At 40.9% G+C, this 12,997-nt stretch overlaps 1 protein-coding gene and 1 long non-coding RNA gene across 5 annotated transcripts in view; one reads left to right on the forward strand and one right to left on the reverse strand.

The window, feature by feature from the left end:
* Positions 1-7,937, reverse strand: part of LOC116696477 (uncharacterized) — a 16,951-nt gene extending 9,014 nt beyond the window's left edge. Inside the window, exon 1 of the long non-coding RNA XR_004333740.1 lies at positions 7,928-7,937. This is a non-coding gene — a long non-coding RNA (uncharacterized LOC116696477). The remainder of the gene's footprint in view (positions 1-7,927) is intronic.
* Positions 1-12,997, forward strand: part of LOC116696462 (stromal membrane-associated protein 1) — a 226,517-nt gene that overhangs the window by 93,537 nt on the left and 119,983 nt on the right. The window lies entirely within an intron of this gene.

Below are 12,997 nucleotides of genomic sequence, written 5' to 3' on the forward strand. Positions count from 1 at the left end.
CGCTCCGCAGGAAATGCTCGGGATTTACCTCTGCAGGGTTAAATACGAAAGCGAGCAGACTATCTGTAACGATCTGATCTTTAGTTGCAAACTAAAAAAACTTGTTGAAAGTACCACATTGTTCCACCAAAACAAGTTCCTTTCCCGAGGCATTGTCAAGAGGTTGCTCTGTGAGAATTGAATTGGTTGAAGAAAGCCAATGACCAGAGCACATTTATCTCCTACTGAAATGCTTTGTGGACTAGCCAGACACTCTCCGCTAGGCTGTGGAGGAGGTTCTGATAATGCAAGACAAGGTCCAAGCCATAAAACAAAAATTACGTGCTTTGACTTACTTTTTCCCAAAACACAAGTCAGAACTAGGGAATTGACCCCCAGACTTACCCGCTCCCAAGCGAGTACATTGGACCAACGGAGTCCCAGAAAAAGTAACACGAGCCCCAGTTGGTCACTATATCAGAGTATAATGTAACAGTTTATATTGTGATGTAGGGTTTTGACTGCAAACGTTGCACAAATTATAGTTTTGGAAGTGCTGCAGGAAAAACTGCTTGCATTACCAATTGTGTCACCCAGAGTGAGAGTTACTGCAACATGCAAAATCAACCACCACACAGAAACAGAGGACAAGTTTGCTTTGGAACAAACAAGGAAGTTGCTGCTAAAAATAGAGAGACAACATGGAACTTCTTTAATTCAGTGAATCGATACCATTACAGTAGAGAAAGAAGGTCGAAGTGAAAAGCCTCTAGACACAGAAATAAGTAAACACAACAAAATAAACATAAAAATAATCCTTCTTCTGTGCTTGCTCTGCTTTCCCCTCTCTTCTTTCACTCTCGTCCTACAGAGCACCAGAGTTGAAATTGAAGTGGAAGGAAACAAATAATAATTAAAAATCAGTACTGGGACAAAACACTTTTTGCAGATCTGGACTTTGTCGCGAGAGATTGAGTTTTATTTTCGAGACCGTGCAAAATAAGGCTAAACTAGATAGCTAGTCTTACCTAGCTAGCAGCAGGACATGATTACATCTCTTGGTGTCTTAAACATCCATTGTTTATTTGATTTTAGCATTACTAATTAATACATGCAAAGTGGAAGTGTTATAAATGGACATTTGTTGTGACTGTTGATGTCAATGCTGAAGGCTTAAACTTAGTAGCTAGCTAGTATCCAGCTAGTAGCATGACATGATACATCTCTTGGTTCTCTAATCCATCCATCGGTTATTTGATAGCATGTTAACAAGCAGGCAATGACAAACAAGTGTTAGTCCCATAGACATGAAATTTCATTTATGAGGTTTGAACTTAATAAGAGTTCCCTCCAGCCCCGGGTTCCTGCTCTGCCTTTGGAGAAAAGAAAGTCAGAGGGGCGAATTGGAATCTGCCCACACTTACAGATTAGGTAGGTCTAGACCACACTCTAATATACAAAGACCCCAACAATTCCAGTACTTCCCCCAAGAGCAAGGGGGCGTTTTTTTTTTTTTTAAAAGTGCTATAGTGGCAAAGAAAACTTGAGGATATGCAAAACAAAGTCAAGATCTCGCAAAGTGGTTAGTGCCCAGTACGTTTATTGATTTTTCCAATTTTTTTTTTCTTCCTCCATGTCACCTCCGGGGGCTCTGTACTTCCCCACCCAATTCAACAGTTCTTTATTCAACTCAAGTACGTCTGTAATGAACCTCTATGAACCTACTGTCATGTTGATGTTGATCAATGTTGCTGTGGCACAGAGAAGCCCTTTTTAATACAATTAGAGATTAAATTAAAAAAAGCTATATGGCCAGTGGTTTGGCAAACCAAGAAGGATGGAAAATATAATTGTGTAAAATGCTTATTTGTGCTCTCACAATATTGTTTGGCTTGTTTCCGGCACAGCCTTCTAAACTGAATTACACTGATGTGCAGACACAAAGAGTGGAGGGGAACGGGGGGATGTGTACGTGCTGAAGGCAGACTGCCATGTTATTGACTTATTGATTGTTTGAAATCGCAATCCACTTAACATGGCTGCAAGGGTGTTACGGTTAGTTATTAGCAGGGCATCTACTCCCCCTCTTCTGCTGCGGGTCGGGAATGTTTATTCAATGCTGTAATCCAGCGGCTCTCTTTTCTGTCAACGCAGCTTACCCTCAGATAAGGATAATACAAAACGCCTTCTGTGTTGGGAAACAAGGGTGACTGAATAACAACATTTATGGTGGACAAAACCCATGAACAACACCCGTTTTTATAATAAGTGTTTAGCGTTCAGGGAATAAGGTCAACAAGCATGGAGAGTACCGTGTCCTGGCGGTTACCGGGCCAGGACACCTAGCGGTATTTGAAATGTCACAGGTTTGATCCAGCTTGTGACCTTTGTTAAATGCCATATCCTCGGTGCACTCACTTACTGAATATCCGCAGTGTACGCATTAACTAAGTACATTTACTCAAGGTCCTGTACTTCAGGAAAGATTTGAGGCACCGGGGTACTTGTACTTTCCTACTGCTCTCAGGATGAAAAACTTAATTTGTCTCTCCCCATGCCCTCCATTCATATTTTTTTGTAAGATAGGTCGATGGACCGGAAGTAGAAGGGCGTGACTTCGGCTATCTATGGGATTAGTACAGCAGTTGGACTGCAGCAGGAACAGCCGCATGGGTTGTGTTATTCATCTCTCCATACATTCGCTTCAATCTGTGACATTACCGCCTTGGTTAGGTAGCATTCTTGGTATGTGAAATAGACGAGACATACTGGTCTTATAGCTCTGTAATTATTGTCAGTAGTTTTATGGCCCCAATAGGTATTTCTGATGATGATGGATAGCTATATTAGATGACAGTAGCTTCAGTAAGCTACTATTTTGGCGTTGTGTACATGGAATTTTAGTTTATTAGATAACCATATAGGTTAACCACGATATACCTTTTATTCAGCTTTTCCAGTTAGCTGGTCATGTTAGCTAATACGGTATATACTTACCGCATTACAGGACCGTGCAGGTATATTGTTTTATAATATCATTGGCTTGAATATTTGGATCTCAATAGTAAGTAACGGTCATTGTGTTTCATTTCACAGTTTTCGCCCTTTCTCTGTCCCCAATAAACTGAAGTTAAGATGGATCCAGTATCCAGTTCTGATGGTGGAAGGTGTGTAGATGCTGGAGATTACACGGGTCAAGTGCATACAGGACAAGACCCTACATCTGAGCTCTGATGTCTCCCCATAATATACTGGGGTTATTGTAGTGATTTGGTAATTCTGAAGGCTCCTCTTTCCTGGTTAGTTCAGCCAGGACAACAGATTATTTCTTTTTCCGGCCTTCCAACGCAGTTGATGCCCCTTTTGTTTAGTTGTCTTCTTGGATTTTAAATTTCACAAGCAACAGAAAATGCATAATTAGAAAATTGTTCCCTCCTAAACCACATTTCACCAACTACTGGAATCGACCCAGCTCTCATAAGTTACTCATTTTTTGTGCTGATTTTATTTTTTAAAGGAATAGGTACATTCTAGTCTAGTACTATTACTCAACTGATAATAGAGGGTGGTAAAAGATAATTTTCCAGAGATTGGGCCAGTCTATGATGAACAATATGGATTCAATGGGATTGCTAACAGTTGTGTCAGACATGGCAGCCTGAAGCCACGAAAAAAAGAAAATGGACTGTCGAATGGCCAGATAGATAATAATTCATCGGGTTTAAAGGTCTCTGTACATAAACCAAATAAAGACTGACAGCATGAAACCTTTACATGATAATGGCACACACTATCTCACATGCACTATAACCCATAAATCAAAAAAAATGTTATTAAAACATTCAGCATAAGTGGCTAAGTTCTGTCAGTGAATGGAATAAAGTTTGACAAGTTTGTACATTGTACGAGGGTTTATTATATAGTCTGTGGTGGGAAGGTGAGGTGATGTCGACCCAGGCCCGCAGGGTCCACGCCCGGCTCTGTGCTTCCCTTGGGATGGCTATACATCGGGCTGCTAGGAAACACAGAAACAAAGAGAAAGGTTAAGGAAAAGATCATGTACAATGTCCATGGGCAACAGCTTCGTGTCTCAAATTTCACTTACTTTTACTTTACTTAGTGATTACAGATACTTCAATAATGTCTACAGAGCTGCCAAACTGGTCCCCAAACCTGCAGTGAGATTGGGTGGGGCCAACCCATATTTTGCCCGTACAAAGCCAAATGTCTTTGGCTCTTCAGATATTCTCCTCAGGGTGTAAATGTGGATTTGTTATAGTGGGGGGGATGGGCTATCCCCTAGGGGGGTCTGGGGGTATGCCCCCATGGAAAAAAATTGAAAAAATAAACATTGAAAGGGCACTTTCTGGAGAGTTTTGTGCAAAAAAATGGAAGAAGAAATGGAAGCTTATCATGAATGTGCAAACTGTTTCGGGTTAGAGCTTGCCTTGTTGTAGTATCAACAGGTATCTAGGGCCATTCAGCATTACATTATTTACATAGTAACTCTTATGATGAAGAACTGGACCCGGACAATGTGCCAAACATAATGAGCCTATGCAAAGACAGTAGCAACAGCTGAGAAGATTTGGGTGGGGTGCACAGGCCAGGGTCCCTGGTGTAGGGGACCAGGGACCCAAAGTTAAAGTAATGTGGAGGGATATCAAACTAGACACTGAAATCTAAAGAATGAGGAAAAGAACAAGGAGGTACATAAATTCTTATCCTTTAACCTGTGTCCCAAGGCTCAGGAATGTTTGGCCCCTCATCCTCGTGCCCCCTTACTGGATTCCTTTTGTGTGAAAATAGAAGAATATTTTGTGCTTATTTTTATAAAACATTGAATGGAATTATTACAGTTATTTAGAGATGCACAGAGGTTAGAGAAGCACAATAGTAGCCCAAGTTGCAGTATCGTGTAATAGTATAGTTAGCTGTGTCATCAGATTTCTGCCTCATGTCAATATTGTGCACAATACAGTACAAAATATATCCTCACATCTCTTGCTGAGTGTGGAGAGTTGTAACCTAGTCAAACTCATCTTTCAAAATTTGACCGACCGGGTGACACTTCAGCGTGAGAAATCGGGGGTGGTTGGCGGTTGGTGCGCGTGTGAAACCAGTCAAATGGTGTGTGCACGGCCAATGCGTTGAGGAGTGGCAGCCATGGATGTGTATGTGACCTGATGAAGAAACCTTAATTGGCTCTAAGTTGTGACTGTTAGCTAAGGCTAGCTCTTATATTAATTTAGGATACATGGGAATGATATATGAGACAACTTATGATATTAGTTCATTTAAAAGAAGCGGTCATATCCCAGCAACAGAAAAACGGGAAAAATGTATACATTCTTTTTTGGTTAATGTTAGTACTGTTAGACTGGCTACAGTGGCAAGGCAAAGCAATAGCTATGTGGCTAAAACGCTAGCTCTAGTACGAACTTGGCTACATGGCAAGAATTATCAAAATACTTTACTGTTTTTCAGACCAGTTGCCTACAACTTCCAATTCATTGGGAAAATATTATTTCCGGTAGATTCTAGAACACAAGCGGCACTACAACTCGACCATCGGTGTATGCGCTGTAGTAGCGCATACCCTCAGGGATTGGCTTATGCTGCTGGACACTAATACGTCCATCAGCCACTTTTCGATCACTGGTCATCGTTTTTATGGCATGAGCCCTTTTGTTTGATCTGGGCTTAGTACAAAGTAATATATATACAAATTGTATGTAGAGTCAGGACCATGAATTTTGCTGATGGTTTCGCCGGCAAGAAGCCGTAACCAATGTGTTGCGAAAGCAAAGGTTAAAAACCTAAGCATTCATTGGAGTGATCGTTCTGTCCATATGATTCAAGTCCACAGGCACTCTTTTTAGCTCAGTTTTGGTCTTCAACACTGAGAAAAATATCTGGCTCTTTGCTACAAACACATTTTCCCCATTTGACGATCAGGACCAGGGGTTCGTTTTAAAAAAAACTGTGCGGAGGGGCATCCATATAAAAGTGTACTTACACCAAATCCAAAAAATGGAGTACAGCAAAAACAATTCCGATTATAAAAAACCGTATGTACACATCTGTAAGGTACCTTTATAAAGGACAGATGTGTGAAGAAGTGTGAGAAGAGTGGGTGTAGTGAAACGGGATAAACCTTCTTATCCCTCCACGGTACAACCCCCACCAAATTTTTTTTAACCAGAATAGTTCAGCAAAGTAACCCATGAATGGGATCATGTGTTAATGACCGGCAGTTGTTCTTTTTTTAATTTCATCAAATCAGACGAATGCAGGGATAAACCATCATGTAAGATCATACTTTTTTTGTATATGATTAATAAGACTTGAAACCCTCTACTGGACAGGTGACGGACCTAGAGAAGGATTCAGGGAATAGGTTTCTAACACAATGATTAAAATCTCCCATGATCTTATTGGGTAAATCGGGATTCCAGGCCACCGGTGTTGGCCACAAAAAATTTTAATTTAGGATGGCGTCCGGTCATGGTCTATAAGTATGTTTTAGTGAGATTCAGCTTCTTTTACTTCATTTTTCTTCATGATGGAGGCCAGAGGAATACGGCACATCTGCTGGTCCAAGTACTCTGGGCCACGCACCCTCCTCCTCAAGTCTTAGAGTCCTGCTCCTGTAGAGAGCTGGATTCTCTCCAAAACTTTCGCTGCGGGGGAATTACAATTCTAGGATCCCGTGCTGATACGTTAGTGTTGCAGCACTGAAGGAGAACCGTCAGAGTAGAGTACTTCAGTGGTTGCGCTTATAGAGGGCGAACACAGCCACAAAAGTGTCCCCAAACACAAAGGAAACAATGTGACACATCAATGACCACAGATGACAGCGAGATTTAAACCGAACCACCAGTCAACACTAACCAAAGCAGTCAAGGAATGACAATCAGCAGTACATAAAACTGAAAAAAAATCAGACGGAAGTTACTGTAAGTTAATCAATTAGTGACAGAAAAAAGAAAAAAATCTATCAACGGCAAATACTTACAACCACCTAATCTTTTTTAAGTGGATATTCAAGTAAATCTAAAATATGGTGGGTGTCACCTTTTCAATCTATTTTTCTATGTTATGGTGATACTGCCATGGTGTGATTGTTTCTGATTAAGCAATTGGGTAACAATTTTTTTTAATTTGAAAGCAAATAAAGGGGAGTAAAATGGGAAAAAACTAGGGAGTTGGGGGGAATAGGAGGAAGTGAGAACACCAATAGACAGATCAAGGGAAAGAAGAGAGTGATAAATGAAAAGTTAAAGGGTAGGAGAATGAGACAAGAGGAGGAAGAAGATGAGATGGGGCAAAGTCTTTTTTTTTTTTTTTAGTTTTTTTTTTTAGGGCAAGATAGAGCCTAGAGTGGAAAGTGAGATTTAAGAGAAAAATGGTTTAAGGAAGAGGAGTATAAAAGGTGGAACACGTGGGCCATGAAGATCTACAACGCTGTAACAAACCCAAGTTCCCCTCAACAAAAGATCGATGGACACATTAAATTCAAGTCGTTCATCCAGCAATGAAACAAATTACCGTGTCAACGCCTGATCAAGAAGGCATTGGCCTGCGAATTGATGTGTGTTGGGACTGCAGCAAAGCTTGTACAGTGGAATCGCAGCAGGGAAGGTGTTTGTGTGCAGCAGCAAAAGGTTAGTTTAATTCTGCGATTAAAACAGAATAGTTGCGGTTAAGATGGAAAAATATTTTTATAAGGTATTGTGGCTTTTAGTTACCACCTAACTACAAAAGATATATATCTTTGAATATCATTATTGAATCTATTTCATTGTCCATTTCATCAACAATGGTATTGTTAGATAAAATTATTGAGGAAACAAATCAGAGAACTTGAGGGAGAATTAATCCACTTGACATACATCAGGGTTCAAAAAAAACCACAGCCAAGCACTGAGGATGTTGGTTGGTAGACAAACAGTGACAAAATTTCAACCTGTATAATCGGACTGGACTTATACTCAGCTGGCCAAGCAGCTGATAAATGAACGTGAATAACCCAAGAGGATGCTATCAGCTGATGCAAGTGCAACTGCGGTTCTCTGCCTCAACTAATGCAATGCTTCATTTCTAGTAGCATTCAGTTATTAAAAGGCAGCAATCACAAGAAGTCATCAGTGAATGATCTAAAAAAAGAATTTGTAGAATATGTTTACGGCATTTACTCTCTCAACTGGGACGTTGTGGGACTGAGGGGGGGAAGTACACACGGCAATCAATGGTAAGAGAAAATTCCGTTAACCATGTACCAAAATGATTTAAATTTCTAACATTACTGTCTTGTGTGACAGTGAAGGTAATTTAATTTATTTGTATGTAGCATTTCTTTTTTAAGGTGCAAATGTTCCACCAAAACAAGTCCTTACAGGGACTATCTTGCAAAATCTACTGTCGCTGTGGCCGGAGCTTAGTGTTGACCAAAAAGATTGTGATTTGTTTTAAAAGAACGGGCAAACAATCCAGAGCGTTTTTTTGTCTCCTTCACCAGTGTGTATGTTTCATAGAGCTGTAATCGGGCCTTAAAAAGTTAGGCCCGACAAGGCCTGAGCAGACATGCACATTTGGATTGCAGCTTTTAAAAGCCCAAACCTGTTTACAGCCAGACGTTATTCAATATGCGCACCCGCACACAGGTTCTTTTGCCTTTGTCAAGAATTGAGCCCAATTTATAAAGTGTTTTAAAAATAATTTATGTATGACTTACGTAGGCTATAGCCACTGGAAGTTAGACACAAAAGAAAATAAGGAAGTCTCTGTAACAATCTAGCACTATAAATAGGCTAGGCAGGAAAACTTACTCTCATACCCCAACAAGTTAGTTCTTGTGTCAGCTCTTCAAACCCCTCGCCATTCCGATATTTAAAGGCCTATGCTTACAGGAAAAGTGACACACTTTTCGTCACCGTTCTTCTCACCTTTGCAGGGATGGGTTTGATGCAGAAACAAACGATGGGATTGTAGGTTGACCGGGCATGGAAGGTGGTGGAACAGCTTTGATCAACCTGCCTTATCGGCGACGGATTACCCTGTCGTTTTCTGTCCAATGGTCGCGAAGGGTCACATCTTTTGCATGTCCACTAACCACTAAGTTCACTTAGTCTAATGTATGGCAAATGGTCAAAATTTTGCCACAATCGGGACTGCTTTCTTTACTGGTGCAACCAAAAGGTAATGCCAGAAGCCAGCCTCCATTTCACCTCCTCGGCAGCTCATGTACGGCTCAAACCCGGAGCGGCAAGCACGAGCCCGGCCACGAGCCCGTGTAAAATCAGACGGGTCCATCGGTTAGGGCAAAGATCTAAGGCTCTATGTGTGGTTCATCAGCCAAACTCATATTGGTCAAACCACAAGCCAAATTATCTGAGAGAAGCCAAAAAACCTACATTAAGAGAGTTTGCAGGGAGAGGAGAGAAGAAGGAAAAAATCTTTGGGATGCCTGTCCATGTGATTACCAACATTTCAGACCAGCACAGCGTTGACAAGTTGAGATTACATAGAATTCAAGCTCACATCCCAACACGCTGCTGTGATGGACAGAAAAGAAAAAGAAAAGGAAAATCTGAAATGTCAGTCTGCAGAAAAAGCTGAAACTTCCCACGTATGTCAGAAGGATTGGGGATAGATATGAGCCAATGATTGTTCTCCAAACGTGGCAGACAAGTTGGGTTTCAATTAGTTATAGGGAGGATGACACCAAGTGATGCAGCTGACAGACGGCTAGCGGCAGACTCGACTGGGTGTCAGGGTCAGTTGTGTTTGAAAGAGAGAAAGTGGAATTGAAGGGAGGCCAGATAGAAATCGATAACACAACCCCCCCATTCCCACAACAGGTGGAATAGCTTTGCAAGAAGGTGGATGCCAGTGTGAAGAAAACCCACTGAGCAAACCAAAACCCTTATATGACTGCTGTCACATCAGATAGTTGGTCACATACACAGCAGACAAAAGCCATCGCTGACGGCTGTCACAGGGAGGTCTGAGTAAGGTGAAAGTCTGCTGTAAGTTTGTCCCTGATGAACTGAACAGCTGAAAGCCAAGACAAAATGGTGACAGTGAAATCTGTCAAGACTTTTATATCTTCTTTTTACCACACAGGTCCCCAGCAGTTATTCTCTTAGTACAACAATGTAAACACAAATCATTCCAGTTGTGGAATCAAGTATTTAATGTTAAGCTACTGTTGTGAAACCAAACCAGGAAAGAAAGTGATTGTGCCTTTAACTGCTGAAAGGTGTGGTGGGAATTTCCGGAAACACCATGTGGAAAGCTTAGGCCAACAATTAGGTTGTTAATAGGTCACAGGTCAGGGGACCGAGAACTCAGCATGTCGCTACTAACCAAACTGTTCATCTATATTTATGTGTGTCTCTCTACAGATTCAGGGGATCGGGGCAGCGTATGAGGCTGTTATGTAGGGAGAGATAGGGTAACTAGGCTTAGCATCTGTGTTAGGCATTGCAATATCTTGTTTACCTTAAAGGTCCGGCTAAACATAACGCCTGCAGCATGAGCTTACACACACCTTCAGGAAGACAGGAATTTCAGAGAGTTGAGATTGGCCTGCACAGTAAACACATTGTGGTTAAACTTTACTGTATTGTGCGTAATTGGCTCCTTAATGAAATGTTCATTAAAGGCTTCTGTGTTGTCAGAAACTCCAACCGATGTGAAATGAGGTGTGCTGCTCCTGAGTTTTTTCCTTAACAGAAGGCTTAATCGTGACACTTTCTGTAGACACACCCTTCAGTTTATTATTGTCAGTCATATTCAAGATTCAAGATCAAGATATTATTTGTCATATGCACAGATTTTACACCATGCAAGGAAATTCTAAGTTGAACGTTTCCCACAATATAAAAAGCTATAATGCAATATATAAGGTCAGCGTTAGTTAGGGGTGTGACCTACGTAGTCACTGGGCTGAAAAAAACAGGCGTTAAAGAGACTGTGTAGCACACCATGGTGGGGGGAATAGCTTAGTGAGAGATGCTGAAAGAGAGTTGTGTTTTCTGACTTGGCGGAAAAGTTTTCCCACGGAGGTTTGTGTTAATGTTATGGCTCATTTTGAAGTCAAAGCAATGAATTGTTAACTGGGTGTCAACACAGGTTGGAAAACTACCCGATGGGTGAGGAGGAGGGTGGGCTGGCCTGCTGCCAAAGCTGAAGCAAAAGGGACAATCAGGTGCCTCTAACCTACCTTCAGTCGGGCATCTAAGCAGTTAGCTCGTTTTCAAATGCTACTAGGAAAACAAGCTCTGGTATAATCATAGACTTAACAAGAGTAATCAATTTTCTCCAGAGTTGGATTATGCCGTGATATTATTCATCAAATCATTTTACTTGTGTTTTTTCATTTGGGGAGACTTAATATCACTAAGAGGGGTCTGTTAATCGCAGGATTGGTTCGATTCCGTCGCTCCTCCGGTCTATGTGCTGAAGGTCCTTTAGCAAGACACTGAACTGATTAATGATTTACAACATCTGTAAATAAAGGTCAAGGTGATGAAGACTCAACCTACTGTTAACAAAAAAATTTTTTAAAATCATTCTGAAATATTTCTTTGATTCATGCAACAACCCCAGCGCAAACAAATGACAGGGTTAATCATTGAGGCTTTGAAGTAATCAAGATGTGAAGCTAGCTGCCCAGAAATGGTAACACTGGATATAAATATCATTAGGTATATTAAACGGGACGAAGATCCGCGGGTACCGCGGACGCCTAATTACATCAAAAAGATGAGATATGCTATTTATAAAAAAAAGTGCTGATGAGGACGATTAGCAGCACTTGAAAGCAGGCAGCAGTGGTTTTTATGCTTTGCATGTGGCTCCATTAATAAAGGACGTACTGTCTGCTTCTCTGAAAGAAAACAGATAGTGAACATGCACACTGAGGCCTGACAGTTTGTTTTTGTAGATATCTACACCTGCAAACAAAAGGTTCAAACAAAGTGGACGAAGACATAAGCAAGCTCTGTCAAGCTGATGACAAAACAATAATGACCAAAATAAATGGGTTTTCACAGTGAAGTTAAGGAGGGCAGCTTTCTAAGACGGAATTACTGAGCCTCAACAAGTCCCCAAACCATATGACCACAATAGGTCATTTTTCCTACCCTCTTATACGACCCGTAGAATGTTAAAGGGTTAGCGCCCCCTAGCGGTGCCAGGAAATACGAATCACGGAGAGCCTTTTCCATCCTCATACTAAATCGAACGGTTGCGGTTTTAAACTGGCTGTCTTAACGTTTGTGAAACGTCACAGTTTGGTAGGTTTAGGATTAAACAAACTACTTTGGTTGGGTCAGATCAGTACATAGGGTTAGGGTTAATTTCTATGATGTTCCGTTGTTACAAATATGTTAAAAAAAGACGTTACTTTCGATTTTTCAAATGGATTAAAAAGTGTACAAACACCGGTCTTCCTGGGGTGAAAAGAACATGCATACCTGCTTTGCTTCTGTCATAATTAATTACGCCCACTAGGGGGCACTGACTAACAAGAAACATAAATATAGGGTGGTAATTTATGTTGTTGCAAAACTATGGGGTGTTTTTTCTCCTCCTAGTCTGAAACTAGGATGATCTCAATAGATAGCTTCCATAATCTGGCATTAACAGAAACTTTAACACTAAATCTTGTGTTATTGATATATAATTGCTCAAGAAAAATATTGTATTTATCACTTATAAGGCACAAAATGGATCGGCTTGTAATCTAAACCTAAGATGTAAACGAAATGATACAAAATTGCAAGGGGGGCACACATAGGGCAGCAGGCTTCTCTGCAAATTCCAAACACTAGACTTGTTGTGAAGGGTCGAGAGGCATTTTTGCCTGCCATGGCACCAAAAAAAACAGTGAGAAAAAACTACAGTCTACAGCTATACTAAATACTAAAAAAGTTATTGGACATTGGCACCAAAACCCCAGATATCACAGCCTCTCAGTCCAAAAAATAACAGTTTTATGGGCTTTCAA

The sequence above is a fragment of the Etheostoma spectabile genome, chromosome 10 (assembly GCF_008692095.1).
Source record: "Etheostoma spectabile isolate EspeVRDwgs_2016 chromosome 10, UIUC_Espe_1.0, whole genome shotgun sequence".
Lineage (NCBI taxonomy): Eukaryota > Metazoa > Chordata > Actinopteri > Perciformes > Percidae > Etheostoma > Etheostoma spectabile.